We start from the raw sequence: 13,541 nt of genomic DNA on the forward strand, positions 1-13,541 counted from the left end.
TGCATTTTAAAGTTAACTTTATAAAACATCTTATAGTTATAAAAAGAGGCTGAGATTAACATGACCACCTAGCATTTGGTTACTTACTGACTGCCCTGTATATAGATTATCTAGGCTCCTGACTTTCAATTCATTACTGTTGACTGATTTGACACAATATGCATCTCCCATAGGATGATCAAGGGAAGACAAAAGTATTCAGCACTAATGGTAAAAGGGCTAGCTGAAGTTAAAGAGGAAAGCTATTAATTAAAATAAAGTTAGGGAATAAGTTACCTGTGGATTTCACTTACATTATGACTGGTCCCTCCTTATTGGGAGAAAGCTGAAAACAGTCTGGGTCATTAATTGCAGCTATATATGGGTCATTTTCAAACACTCCAAAGGCATTCTTCATTTATTTCATTATTTTGAGTTTTATGGTATCACACTGTATTTTTCACAGTGTTCATATTTCCCATTTCCATAATCCAAATGCCAAAAAAATTACCATACATTTCCTTATACAGTCAAAAACAGGATTACTGGAATGTTTTTAGTTATAGCGGAAGACAGCAACATTTACAACATTTAGCTTTTGTTATACCTTATAAACATTGTGGAAATTGCTTGCAGAATAACTAATGAAAGAAGAATGATATCCTTGCAAATGTTGACTAAACAGTTGTGTATCTCTTTTAGCATAAGGATTTGGTGCTCTACATAGGTTTCCTCATCCCACCATGACCACCCATCCTGATGCAATAACTTAAATCCTTATGCCACTAAAATAATAGTAAGAAATAGTACCATCAGTTTTTAACTATATACACAATTAATTGGCAAGTATCTAGTTTCAAATTAGATCCTTGGAATATGGCAAACTAGAAACTGGTTATTTTTGCCTTAACCATAAATTATTAAAATAATGTTTTGTTCAAAGGGAATAAGATAATTGGACATTCTCAGTGCTCCAATTTGAAGTGATACTTGCCTCTTAGTTTCTTGAAAACAAAGTTATGAAAGTTATATACATGGGTATCATTTAAATCATGCAGCAATCCTGTATTATTGTCCCAGATTTTGTTTAATGAAGATCTCTGTCATCAAATTAAGTATGGTATTTCACAACTATCAGAATGGTAAAATTACACTAGCAAAAGGATAATAGCAACCAAAGCCATAAAGGCTTTTATTTTGCATCCACACCACCACATTTGCCTTCGAAGCTGTTTGGACCTGTTGCTAAAAGCAGTTGCATTATCCAGTAAGTTTTCTGATTTGTCCTATAGTTCATCTAGTCTCTCCCCTCTTTCAGTTACCTTTGTAATATTTTCTTGCATGACATCCATAATTTCCTCCACCTGATTCTAAACATGCTTAATTTTATCATTTCTAGATCCAAATCTTGGTCCAGAAGGTCCCCTTCCTCTCACTTTTCACTGAACCAGTGACATCATCATCACTGAGGTGGCACTTGAACTTGAGAGGTATATTTTTTACTCACTAATTACTCCTTTACCACACAGCAGAATACGGATTCACCACCTGCAGCTCCCAGGGAGTACTGGGCAGCTCTCCTGGGTGGACAGCACTGAGCCAACAGGATAAGGGGCTTAAATCCCTAGAAGAAGGTGGCAGAAGGGAGACAGTGGGTGCCCACCTGGCCTTGGCTGCTCCACTGCAGCTGTGCTCCCGGCTCGTCCTGCCATGCTGTTTTGAGTACTGGCTTTATAGTAGGCCTTAAAAGTCAGGAAGTGTAAGTCCTCCCAATTCGTTCTTCCTTTTAGAATGTTTTTGACAATTAAAGGCCCCTTTCCCTTCCAAATAAATTTGATACATAGCTTTTCCAAGTCTGCAAATAGGTTGTTGGGATTCTGATTGGCATTGCATTGAATCTGTATATCAGTTTGGGTAGAACTGACATCTTAACAATGTTTAGCCTTCCTATTCATGGACATAGAATATCTTTCCACCTAATTAGGTCCCCTTTGATTTAATAATGTTTTATAATTTTCTGTGTAGAGATCTTTGACATCCTTGGTTAACTTTATTCCTAGGTACTTGATTTTTTTTTTTAGTTGCTATTGTGAATGGATTGTTTTTTTAATTGCCTCTTCAGTTAGATCATTACCAGTGTATAGGAACATTACTGACTTATGTGCATTAATCTTGTATCCTGCCACTCTACTGACTGAATTTATTTTACTTCTTTCATTCCAATTTGGTTAACATATATCTTTGTCTTGCAGGATTGTTCTGGCTAGAACTTCTAGCACAATGTTGAATAATAGTAGTGACAACAGGCATCCTTGTCTCATTCTCGATCTTAAGAGGAAGGCTTTCAGTCTCTCACTGTTTAGTACTATGCTGGCTGTGTGTTTTTCATGTGTGCCCTTTATCATATTGAGGAAATTTCCATCAATTCCTACCTTTTGAAACGTTTTTATCAAAAAGGGATGCTGAATTTTGGCAAATGCTTTTTCAGCATCTATCATGATAATCATTTGATTTTCTCTTTTATTTGTTAATGTGTCAAACTGACTCGGTTGATTTTTCTTATGTTTAATCACCTCAGCATGGCTGGAATGAACCCCACTTGGTCATGGTGTATAATTCTTTTAATGTGTCTTTAGAATTAAATTTCTAAGTATTTTTTTGAGGTTTCAAGGCTGAGAGAAATCCAAACTCAAGTGTCAGCAGGGTGATGCTTTATCCCAAGCCTATGACATTCTGCTGTTGGCTGCCAGAGAACCGTGGGGCTCCTTGACCTGTATCCCTGCTTCAGGTCAAAAGGCGATGTGTTCTCTCTTAATTTTACTTTATATTGTCAATTGCTAATATACAGAAAAGCAATTGATTTTATTTACTAATAATGTATTCTTTGACCTTACTAAACTTGATGAATTATTTCTCTTTTGCTGTTTTCAGTCTGGGGCATTCAGTGATTCGAATATGATGTATCTTTGTGTGCTATTGTCTATTTATTCTAATTTTGTTTTCTTGAGCTTCTTGGATCTGCTTATTAATGGTTTTGTTGTTAAATACAGTATTTTTTTCATTATATGTTTTCAAATATTTTTCCTTCTTCAAAGCTGGCTGAGAGGATAGAAATAAAATCAGAATGAAGGAAAATTTGAGATAAGTGTTTGCTGTAGAAAGACAATCTGATAGATGAAGAAAAAGTTTGGGGTTCTTAGGGAAATCCAGGATGGAATAGGTCAAATCCCTCAAGGGATTTGTTCCAGAGGGGTTGAAAAATCCTTGGAGGATCATGTTGGCTCCAGAAACCACCAGAGATTGGAGAAGTCTTCATAAGCACTCTGTACAGTAGACTCAGGGAAGGAAAGAGAACAAATTAATTCAGAACTGGAGCACAGAGGTTGAAACAGGTAATAAATCTTAAAATTGTTTAAATGGCCTCCACACAGCTACCTTTTTGGATAATTTATGCACATTGTTTCATTGAAACTTCATAGAGATATTACTGAGGAAGTTGGAAGAACAGGTGAGAAGAGTTAATAGAGTGTTATGGGGTGGTGGAAAGCAAAGAAATGATATAAGGAAAGGGTAAAATGTAGGTGTTAGGATTAAAAGAAGGCATATACTGTGGAGGAGGATATAGAAGATGGAGAAATATTAAAGAGGGGGTAGAAGAATAAATAAGAATTGAACTGGAGGGAAGGAGTGAACTAAAGATTTAATGAAGATGGATTAGAAAATCCAGATGAAATGAGAGAGAGCAAAAAGAGAAGGTAATGCATATTCAGATTTAAGGAAAAAAAAAAGTCAAAGGCAGTAAGAACAGTGTTTCAGCTGACCCTGGGGAATTATACAGAGACTATCAGATTTTTCACAAGAAAATCATCTAGTAGGGATGAGCCAACTGACTCTTTTCAAGTGAAAGCCATCAGAATTGTTGGAGTATGGGTCAACAGGCCCAACAGAGTAAGGATTCTCACTTAACATGTAAAGCATATTAAAGCCCCTTTCTCAAAGTGTGGCCAGAGGGATAGCCATATACCACAAAGTGCTTTGTTTTAGTCTTAGCATGAAGATTTATTTGGAGAAAGGACTGTATTCTGTTTGCAACATGCAACACAATCTTTGTAAGTGGGTTGCTCTTCGGTTCAAGGACTCTTCTGTGTCTTAGAGACCAGACTCATGCAAATAACTTCTTTGTAGTCATGTTTCCCAAACATCAAACCCCCATCCCACAGCAGATAAACAGGTCACAAAATAGGTAAGGAAACTCGCCTGGTCTTTTGTAACCTTTCTTTTCTTCTTTATGGGCTCAGTTTTCCCATATACCAACCCTTGGGATTTTTTTTCTCTGTTCTCAGAACATGATAACAAAGACATGATGGTACCTCTCAAAGATCCCCTATTTACATTCCCCTTCCCTATCCTGTGGCCTTTTAAAAAAAGAGATTTTTCTCTTGGTTCATGATTCTTAGCCCACATATGGGAGATCGGGAAGGAGTTTGAGGGTTTGCAAGACTTCTGGAAAGAAGAATGCATTCCATCATCCTTATCCATTCATTCATCATTTCATTCATTCAGGTAACATACATGAAGAACCTAATACATGCCTAGCATATGCTCAGTGAGGTGATGAACAAGAAAGGTGGTCCTTTCCTTCGAGGAGTTTAGATTCTAGTAGGAAAGAAAATCATTAAAGAAATACTTATGCAACATTGAATTAACTGTGTTCCCTTATAAGACGGAAAAGCCACAATGTGAAGACAGATTTGCAGGGAGTCCTAAACTTTTATGGGCATTTATTGAAGGCTGACTTGGGAAGGATAGGTAGACTTTGTTAGGCAAAGAGGAACCTTACAGGGGGTAGGAAAAAGCATAATGCAGTGAGAAGAAAATATTTGGAAACCCATTATGAGGAAATAGCTTAGTGAGATCCAAGAATTTAAAGACTGCAAATCTGTCTGGATTAAACAGACCAAAAGAGAGGGTAAGTGGTGTGATTGGTGCTACACAGCAGATAGGGGCTGAATCATGCAAGACCTTGAAAGTTAAGATAAGGACCCAATTACAAAAGAAGCCCTCAATGTAGTTTTAGCTTGGGACAAATCAATCCAATTTCTATTTAAAAATTAATAAGTTTGCTTTGCAGAATCAAGAATGTTTTGGAAAGGGTCAGTAGTGGCTGTGGGAATATAAGTTAAGAAGCTATCATAGGAGTGCAGGCTAGAACAAATGGGCCATGCCATTTATTGGCTGTGGTGATGGAAGAAAGGGGACATATTGTTCAAATATTTTGGAGGGAAATTTGGGAATTGATTTAATGTTGCTTAGATGAAGGAAGAGGTTTATAGAATGGCTCCCCAGTTTCTGGTGTGTTACAGGGCGCTTCAAATAAAAGTTCTGTGAGTGGCTACTTTCTCACACATTACATGTGAATGTTTCCAGGTTAATAACCTTCATTTTCTGCTTCTTGCTGCTTTAAAATGAATTTGTGGAAATTTATAAATTGTTGAGATGTGTAAAGATGAAATACAATCTATGAATCTGAACAGTGATATCCTCTAATATGTCTATTTGTACAAGTAGGTCATTACAAGTACAGTGGAATAGATGTTTTAAGCATGTGGGAGAATATACATGTCCACATACACATGCACACACACATGAGTTTGTGTAGATGTGGATTTGTGAAATGAGTTGGACTGTGTAGTGTAGTTGTGTGCACTGTGATGGTATTGTGAGTTTAGTGGTTTTCAATTATTTAGCAAAATATACTGTACCATTAAGTCCCTGTGTATTGAGGCTCCTTTTTTGTCAGATCTTGAGATCTGCTGTAACACTGCCTGAACACTGGATGTTGAGACTTCTTTCCTTTTTTCAGATGAATGAAACTATAAATTATCAGGAAGGAAATTTATCTCAGGTGATTTCCTGGAGGAAAACAAAAAGCCAAACTGATAGAAAAATCACTTAGGCCTTGTTTTTAACCCATTTCCCCCCACTTCTGTTCTCCTTATTCATTCATAGATCCATTTTCCTTTGTCTGCCTGGTGTGAGAATATGTTTTCAATTTAGAAGCTGGGAGCTGAGAGAGAGAGTCCTGCCTCACCCAATATGGAGAACGCTGTGATGAGCTCTAATGCATCACGTACCAACCACCACACTTTCATTCTGATGGGTGTCCCAGGGATGCCAGACAAGAATCCATGGATGGCCATTCTCCTGGGACTTCTTTACACACACAATCTGATGTTAGTCTCTCCATGTCCACCTTGCCTTCCATGCTCAGCATCTTTGCTTCAATATCCCTCTGATTGCTTTTGATACATGCATCACACAAATGTTCTTCATCCATGGATTTGGAGTGGTAGAATTAGGATTGCTAGTGTCCATGGCCTTTAACAGTGGCCATTCAAGACCCACTGTGCTATGCTTCCCTCCTCACTCATGGCATCATCAGCAAAATTGGAATAGCTGTCCTCAGCCGGGCAGTCTGTGTGGTCTTCCCCGTGCCGTTCCTTATAAAGCGGTTACCCTTCTGCTAGTCCAATGTCCTGTCTCATTCATTCTGCCTCCACCAAGATGCAATGCGACTAGCCTGTGCCAGCACCTGTGTCAATAGCCTCTATGGCATCATCATCATCTTCACTTTGGGGCTGGATGCCCTTATCATTCTCTTTTCTTATGTGCTCATCCTGAAGACTGTGCTGGGCATTGCCTCCAGAGCTGAAAGGCTCAAAGCCCTCAACACCTGCCTCTCTCACATCTGTGCTGTGCTTCTTTTCTATGTTCCTCTCATTGGTGTTACCATGATTCACAGATCTGGGAAGCATCTATCACCAGTAGTGCACACACTGATGGCCAACTTCTACCTGCTGCTTCCCCCTGTACTAAACCCCATTGTCTATAGTGTAAAGACCACACAGATACGAAGACGGATCATCCAAGTGTTCCATGGAAGAAAGAACAGGGCCTAGGGGAGTGGAGTCACATGTAAGATGCAGGATAAGTAGGATCTGGCAGATTTAATATTTCCATTTTCAGCAGTTACAGCCCAGTCATGTTATCTGGTAAAGGCAATTGTGGGGTAAGTTTTGTGAGTAAAGATACAACAGAGGTCATTCTTATTCTGTAGACAGTCTTTAATTTGGAATGTATGCAGTTTGATATTTGGTGTCACAAATTCCAATTTAATTATCATCATTATTTTTCTTTGAAACTGGATATGAGCATCATTGATGACATAAATTATCACCTGTGGGTCCAGATAATACTTACAAGTGTTTATTTATATAATGTTAAGTAATATTTTTCTTTATTAAATACCAATTACAATAAGAAGGATTGAAGGAGAACTATGGCACTGCTAAAGGGCTGGATTTCAGATAATTTTTTTTCTTTAAAACAGAGCAAAGAAAACTCTTACAGGATCAAATAATAGTTATCTTTTTATGTTTAGGGTTCAAATAATAGTTATCTTTTTATATTTAGATGTTTTTAGTGTTAAAAGGCTCATATAATGAAATTAAAGCAGACACTTCTGTGGTTTCTTTTGTTTTATGCAATCTCACTTCTTTATATGCTTGTAATGGTTCCAGTTTTATGCATGTTCCAGTTTGCTAATGCTGCCAGAATGCAAAACACCAGAAATGGATTGGCTTTTATAAAAGGGAGTTTATTTGGTTACACAGTTACAGTCTTAAGGCCATAAAGTATCCAAGGTAACATATCAACAATCAGGTACCTTCACTGGAGGATGGCCAATGGCATCCAGAAAACCTCTGTTAACTGGGAAGGCAGGTGGCCAGCGTCTGCTCCAAAGTTTTGGTTTCAAAATGGCTTTCTCCCAGGATGTTCCTCTCTAGGCTGCAGTTCCTCAAAAATGTCACTCTTAGTTGCTCTTGGGGTGTTTGTCTTCTCTTAGCTTCTCCAGAGCAAGTCTGCTTTCAATGGCTGTCTTCAAACTGTCTTTCTTCTGCAGCTACTCTCTCAGCTTCTGTGCTTTCTTCAAAATGTCCCTCTTGGCTGTAGCTCCTCTTCAAAGTGTCACTCTCAGCTGCACTGAGTTCCTTCTGTTTGTCAGCTCATTTATATTGTTCCACTAATTAATTTAGACCCACCCTGAATGGGTGGGCCAACACCTCCATGGAAATTATCTAATTAGAGTCATCACCCACAGTTGGGTGGGGCACATCTCCATGGAAACACTCAAAGAATTACAATCTAATCAACACTGATAGGTCTGCCCACACAAGATTACATCAAAAATGGAGTTTTGGGGGACATAGAACATTCAAATCAGCACAATGCCAAAAACTTTTTAGAATAACAGGTGCTCAGCCTTTGCTCTTGATCACCTAGAATGAGTGAAATCAGGTTTGCTCTGTACTGGAGGATCCAGTAAAACTTTACCCAGTAAAATTTCTGCTGGACTTTATCTGAGGACAAGTGAAGATTTTCAGTACAGGAAGATGTTCAGCCTACCAATGTGAGACTAGACAGAGAGAGAAATTAAGACTAAAATTGCAAGCCTTGATATAGAATATACATTTTCATTAGAATTCACTTTTTCTTTTTTTTTTTTGCTGGGCAGAAGGCAAGTGTGCATGATTAGAGAGTGTAAGGTATGACTGTATATCAGCCAAGGCCTCAGGACTGATGCTATCTAGTTGGAGAACATAAATGCCAGACAAGGCACATTATAATCAATCGGTCCACAAGAAGAAAATAATAGACCTTTTACTTTTATTTAAGTTTCATCTCATCCTTCAAAAATATTTATTTTTCTTTAGGTATTACAATATACATAATATCTTAAGACAGTAATACATGTGTACAATCTTTGAATGAATAAAATATAAATGTACCAAGGTGTGTCATTTTTATACAGATGCATGATAAAAATCCACCATGGACTCTATTTACAATGTTCAGTACTGTGATAACAGAGGTAATTGGCTGAGGGGGCCCTTTGAATGCCCTAGTCTCTGATGTGGCTAGGAGGTAGTGAGATCAAAAATCTAAATTCTCTCCCCTGAAATTCTACTCATATACTCAACATCTTCCCTGCACAATCCCAGTTTTCCTTGGCTCAGTTCTCTTTTTAGTTAGCAAATCAAATATTTTCCCCTTATATTCCTTCAGTTGATTTCTCTTAGGTAAATTGCATATATTAATAGTGGCCTAAACTTTCCATGAATTTCAGGGCACTTTGCCACATCTCCTATCTCTACCTTCTTCCCCACCCCCCACCCCCCGCCTTCACTTCCATGATATGACTCTATTTCTTAATGTTTTCTTCTCGTCACTGTTAGCTCAGTGATTCTCTTCATCCAAGAAGTCCTCAATGCTAATGGCTTTAAAATATAACCCACATGGATATCTCCCCCTCAATATATAATTCCTCATATTTAACTGCCTTTGCATAGTCTCTGTCTGGAGTGTTTGTTTACCCTGGTTACTGCACCATTAGATTTAACTCTTGCTTTCTCCCTAAGTAATTACCTTTTATTTCTTTCTTTAAAGGTACAAATATTTTCCATTCTAACAACTTTCAAAAATATCAACACATATCCTGTCAGAAACTAAATCCTTGAGCCTTTCTCTGATTTGTCTGTGGCATCCACATCCATGGCTATCATTCTAGTTTAGCATTCTTGCAAGACATATGATACATTATTATACCAGAATTAGGGAGATGCGGTGGGAATAGGGGAAGGACTTTTCTCCAAGGGGAAGAAAATAAGTAAGTAAAGGAGACAAACTACATGCTAAAACAAAAGCCTGGAAAAACTATTCATGTTAAACTCATACCAAGTTTATTACTTGTTAATGAAGGATCTAGCAGATGGAGTATGCCTGTTCAAAAAAATTCAGAGCTAATTGATCTATCCTAATGTAGGAATGTTTACATGAGGATCTGGGCTGCTAGGTTCATATCCTAGTTTATTTAAAAGATCTGTAAACCTGTTATAGCCATAAATTGTCATGTGTTCAACACTTGTCATTAGTTAATATACAGGGCACAATTCCAAAGCTACCCCCAGGCATGAAGCATTAACAGAAATAACATGATATAAATTTGGAAATCAAATGAACAAACTGATCTGTGACTACTGATTGAATATCTTATATAAATGCAAAAGAACAAATTATCCTTGGACAAAAACATACTTTGCTCATAGGCACAGAGATAAATGTGGAGATAGTCTTGGCTCACAAAGATTGCCACAATTTGTTTCATTTTTGGTTTAGAAACAAATTTTTTCTTCTTCATATACTTACACTCCAAGATTGCTGCACATGGCAGGGAAGACCCCATGACAGGAGAGTAGAGCTGGGAAGGAGGAAGTGAACAAGAAAGCTGGGTTTGAAGAGATGACTGTGTGCAGAGAGAGGAAAGAAAATCTTTTAGAAGCTGCTGTGTGAAGAAAACTATAGAAAAAAAAGATGGGTTTTATGAAGTATTGTATTTTTCTGTGTAAAACACCTCATCACTTCTCAAAGAATCCTTTCTTAGAAATCTAAGTTATTCTTCAAGAATGCAGTCACAGATTTAGTTCATTATGGTGAGGCTAGGCCACTGACATCCTTGATTTGTAAAGATAATAGAATGTAATCTTTAACCTAGATCTCATCTCTTCGAGATCTCCTCTCACTCTAAAAGCATTAGCATTTAAAAACAATCTTAGAAAAATAAATCAGCAAATCCCTTCTAATCTCTACCCTGTCTGTGGCCTTCTTTTCAATCTCAACCTTCTTTTAACATCTCCATTTTTAGTGTCCACTTTATCACGTGTCAAACTCTGCACTCAGAACTCAGGTAGCATGTGAATGAAGTTATGTGTATCTAAGTATATCTACCTATTTTAGTTTCCTAGGCTTTTTCAAAGCAGATACCTTGAAATGGATTGACTTAAACAATGGGAATTTATTTACTTACATTTAAAATCAGGGAAAATGTTCAAATGAAGCCATCATCAAGGCAATGCTTTCTTCTCAAAGACCAGCTGCCAGTGATCCTTGGCTCCACTGCCACATGGGAAGGAACATGATAGCATCTGCTGGTCTCTCCATTCTTTTCCAGATTTTGTGGCTTTCAGCTTCTTGCTTCTGTGGCCATTTTTTCTCTCTCTCTTTTTCTGTATTCATTCAGTTTATAAAGGACTCCAGTAATAGGATTAAGAACCCATCCTGAATGAGGTGGGTCACACCCTAACTGAAGTGGATCCTACTTGCAATGAGTCCATACCCACAGGAATGGATTAAAGTTGAGAACATCTTTTTCTGGGGTACACAGAGTGCCAAACCATCACAAAACCTCAATGAGGTTTCAAGTACATTTAGAATTATCTGATTTGGAATACAAGTTGTATAAGTGAATTGGGTGGTAAAGCATAGAGGTATACATGTTTGAGATGTCTGAATCTACTTATATTCCTGTATAGAGACATGGACATTGGTATTTACATGTGAGTACACATCTATTTGTACAGGTTTATGTGTGAGTACATACATGAATGAAGGTGGATACACATTCATGTTCATGTTGTGTGTGCATTTCTCAAATGCCTTTTGTTATATGGTGCTGGCGCTGAACTATGAAAATATAGATACATGAATGGGGTGAAAAAGCATTCCAAAGTCTGTTACAATACATTTGGGACCATGTGCTATTTTGGATGGTCTGAATCTCTTTCTACTTCCAAATAATGATTATTGGAAAACTACTTTCTAAATTTCTGCCTCTTTTTAATAATAGAGTGGAGACTGCATTAACACAACTTTATTATTTTACTGTTCTGGAGTTCAGAAGTCTGAAATGGGTCTCACTTAGCTAAAATCAAGGGGCCCATAAGGCTTTGTTTCTGGAATCTCTAAGGAAGAATCCATTTCCTTGGTTTGTAACAGCTGGAGGCAGGGATGTTACTAAGTCAGAAATACAGGGCTACAGGACAGTATATTGAGCAGTTCTTAAGGATGACACTTTCATTCTCTGGGCTCTCTCTTTTCTCAATTCAAATCACACAGAAAATGTGAAAAAACAAAACTTTGTTTCAGACAGTCACAAGTGAGCTTTTACAGAACAGATTCTTCCACTCCCAAAATGGCTGGTCTAAGCCTCTGCAGTGATCTTGGTTTGTGTAAATATCTGGATGATCTTCCTTCATATCTCCTTGGTCTTTACTGCGTAGACTATGGGGTTCGGCACAGGGGGCACAAGAAGATAGGCATACGCCATGAGAGTGTAAGTCAGTGGTGAAAGGTGCTCTCCAAAGTGATGAATCATAGACACCCCCAGGAGGGGCACATAGAAGATGAGGACAGCACAGATGTGTGAAACACAAGTGTTGATGCCTTCAGCTGTCCCTCCCCTGAGGCGATGGCCATTACTGTTTGGAGTATGAACACATAGGAGAGGAGGATGGAGAGGGAGTCAGAACCCTTGGTGAAGATGAGTGCGATGAGGCCATAGAGGCAGTTGACACGTTTGCTGGCACAAGCAAGGTGCATGACATCTTGGTGGAGGCAGAAGGAGTGGGAGAGGATGTTGGAGCAGTAGAAGGGGAGTCACTGGATGAGGAAAGGCACAGGGAAGACTACACAGATGGCCCTTGTCAAGATGACTGCCCCAGCTCTGCAGACCACACCATGGGTTAGGGTGGTGCTGTACCTGAGGGGCTTCCGGATTGCCACAACCCGATCAAAGGCCATGGCCACCAGCATGCCAGGCTCAACGGCTGAGAAGGTGTGAATGAAATACATTTGAACTAGTCAGGCATCAAAGCTGATGTAATTGTAGTTAAAGCAAAATATGCCTAGCATAGAGGCATAGAGTGCCTTTGAAAGCTCTATCTGCCTTTGAAAATATAGTGGCATATATAATCACATTTTCTTCTGAGTCAAATCCATGTATATGTGTATAACTTTCTACATCTTTCTAAAAATTTTTTACATCTGTAATTTTATTTATCACAAAATTCTAAATGTTTGTAGACCAGATATTAGCATCCGTACTTAGGAAAAGACAGATTACAAATGTGCCTGCACTATGGTGTAAGTGACCTGTATCTGCCCCTTCAGTTCCTACAACCTATAGTGTGTCATTATAGATTACCTAGATTAAAGGAGCACATGGAAAATAAAATAAAATTACAAATTTTCTCCATGGTGTGAATAGCAGCAGGAAACAAAAACAAGCTTCCATTTGCCATAAGAGTAGACACACATCCAGGCATTCTAGGACATCTGTGCATAATAGAATATGATTGGGATTTTCTGTAAGAGGAATTTACCCTTCTATCTACAGGGATGTTTGATGGGCAGGTAGGACCTGAGGAAACAGAAAGGAAAACCATCCTGATCCAGAGATTAACTTTTCCTACCCCTCACCTGATTGTAGACATGCAAATTACCTACTGAAAGAGAAAATGCCCTACCTCCAATCATTGTAGAATGCTAGAAGAAATGGATTTTAAAGGTCTAATGTCTAATATGGAAACACACATACAGTGTTCTATCAGTGACATCTATCCTCTGCCTGCATTAGTTCCCATGACTGGGAGCTCCCTACCTTCCAA

The 13,541-nt window shown here is 38.2% G+C and overlaps 3 pseudogenes; 1 reads left to right on the plus strand and 2 right to left on the minus strand.

The window, feature by feature from the left end:
- Positions 1–1,090: 1,090 nt before the first annotated feature.
- Positions 1,091–1,691, minus strand: LOC119537106 (annotated as a pseudogene).
- Positions 1,692–6,090: 4,399 nt separating this feature from the next.
- LOC119535750 lies at positions 6,091–6,938 on the plus strand (annotated as a pseudogene).
- A 5,138-nt stretch (positions 6,939–12,076) lies between these two features.
- LOC119537107 lies at positions 12,077–12,786 on the minus strand (annotated as a pseudogene).
- Positions 12,787–13,541: the final 755 nt, after the last annotated feature.

The sequence above is a fragment of the Choloepus didactylus genome, chromosome 6 (genome assembly GCF_015220235.1).
Source record: "Choloepus didactylus isolate mChoDid1 chromosome 6, mChoDid1.pri, whole genome shotgun sequence".
Lineage (NCBI taxonomy): Eukaryota > Metazoa > Chordata > Mammalia > Pilosa > Megalonychidae > Choloepus > Choloepus didactylus.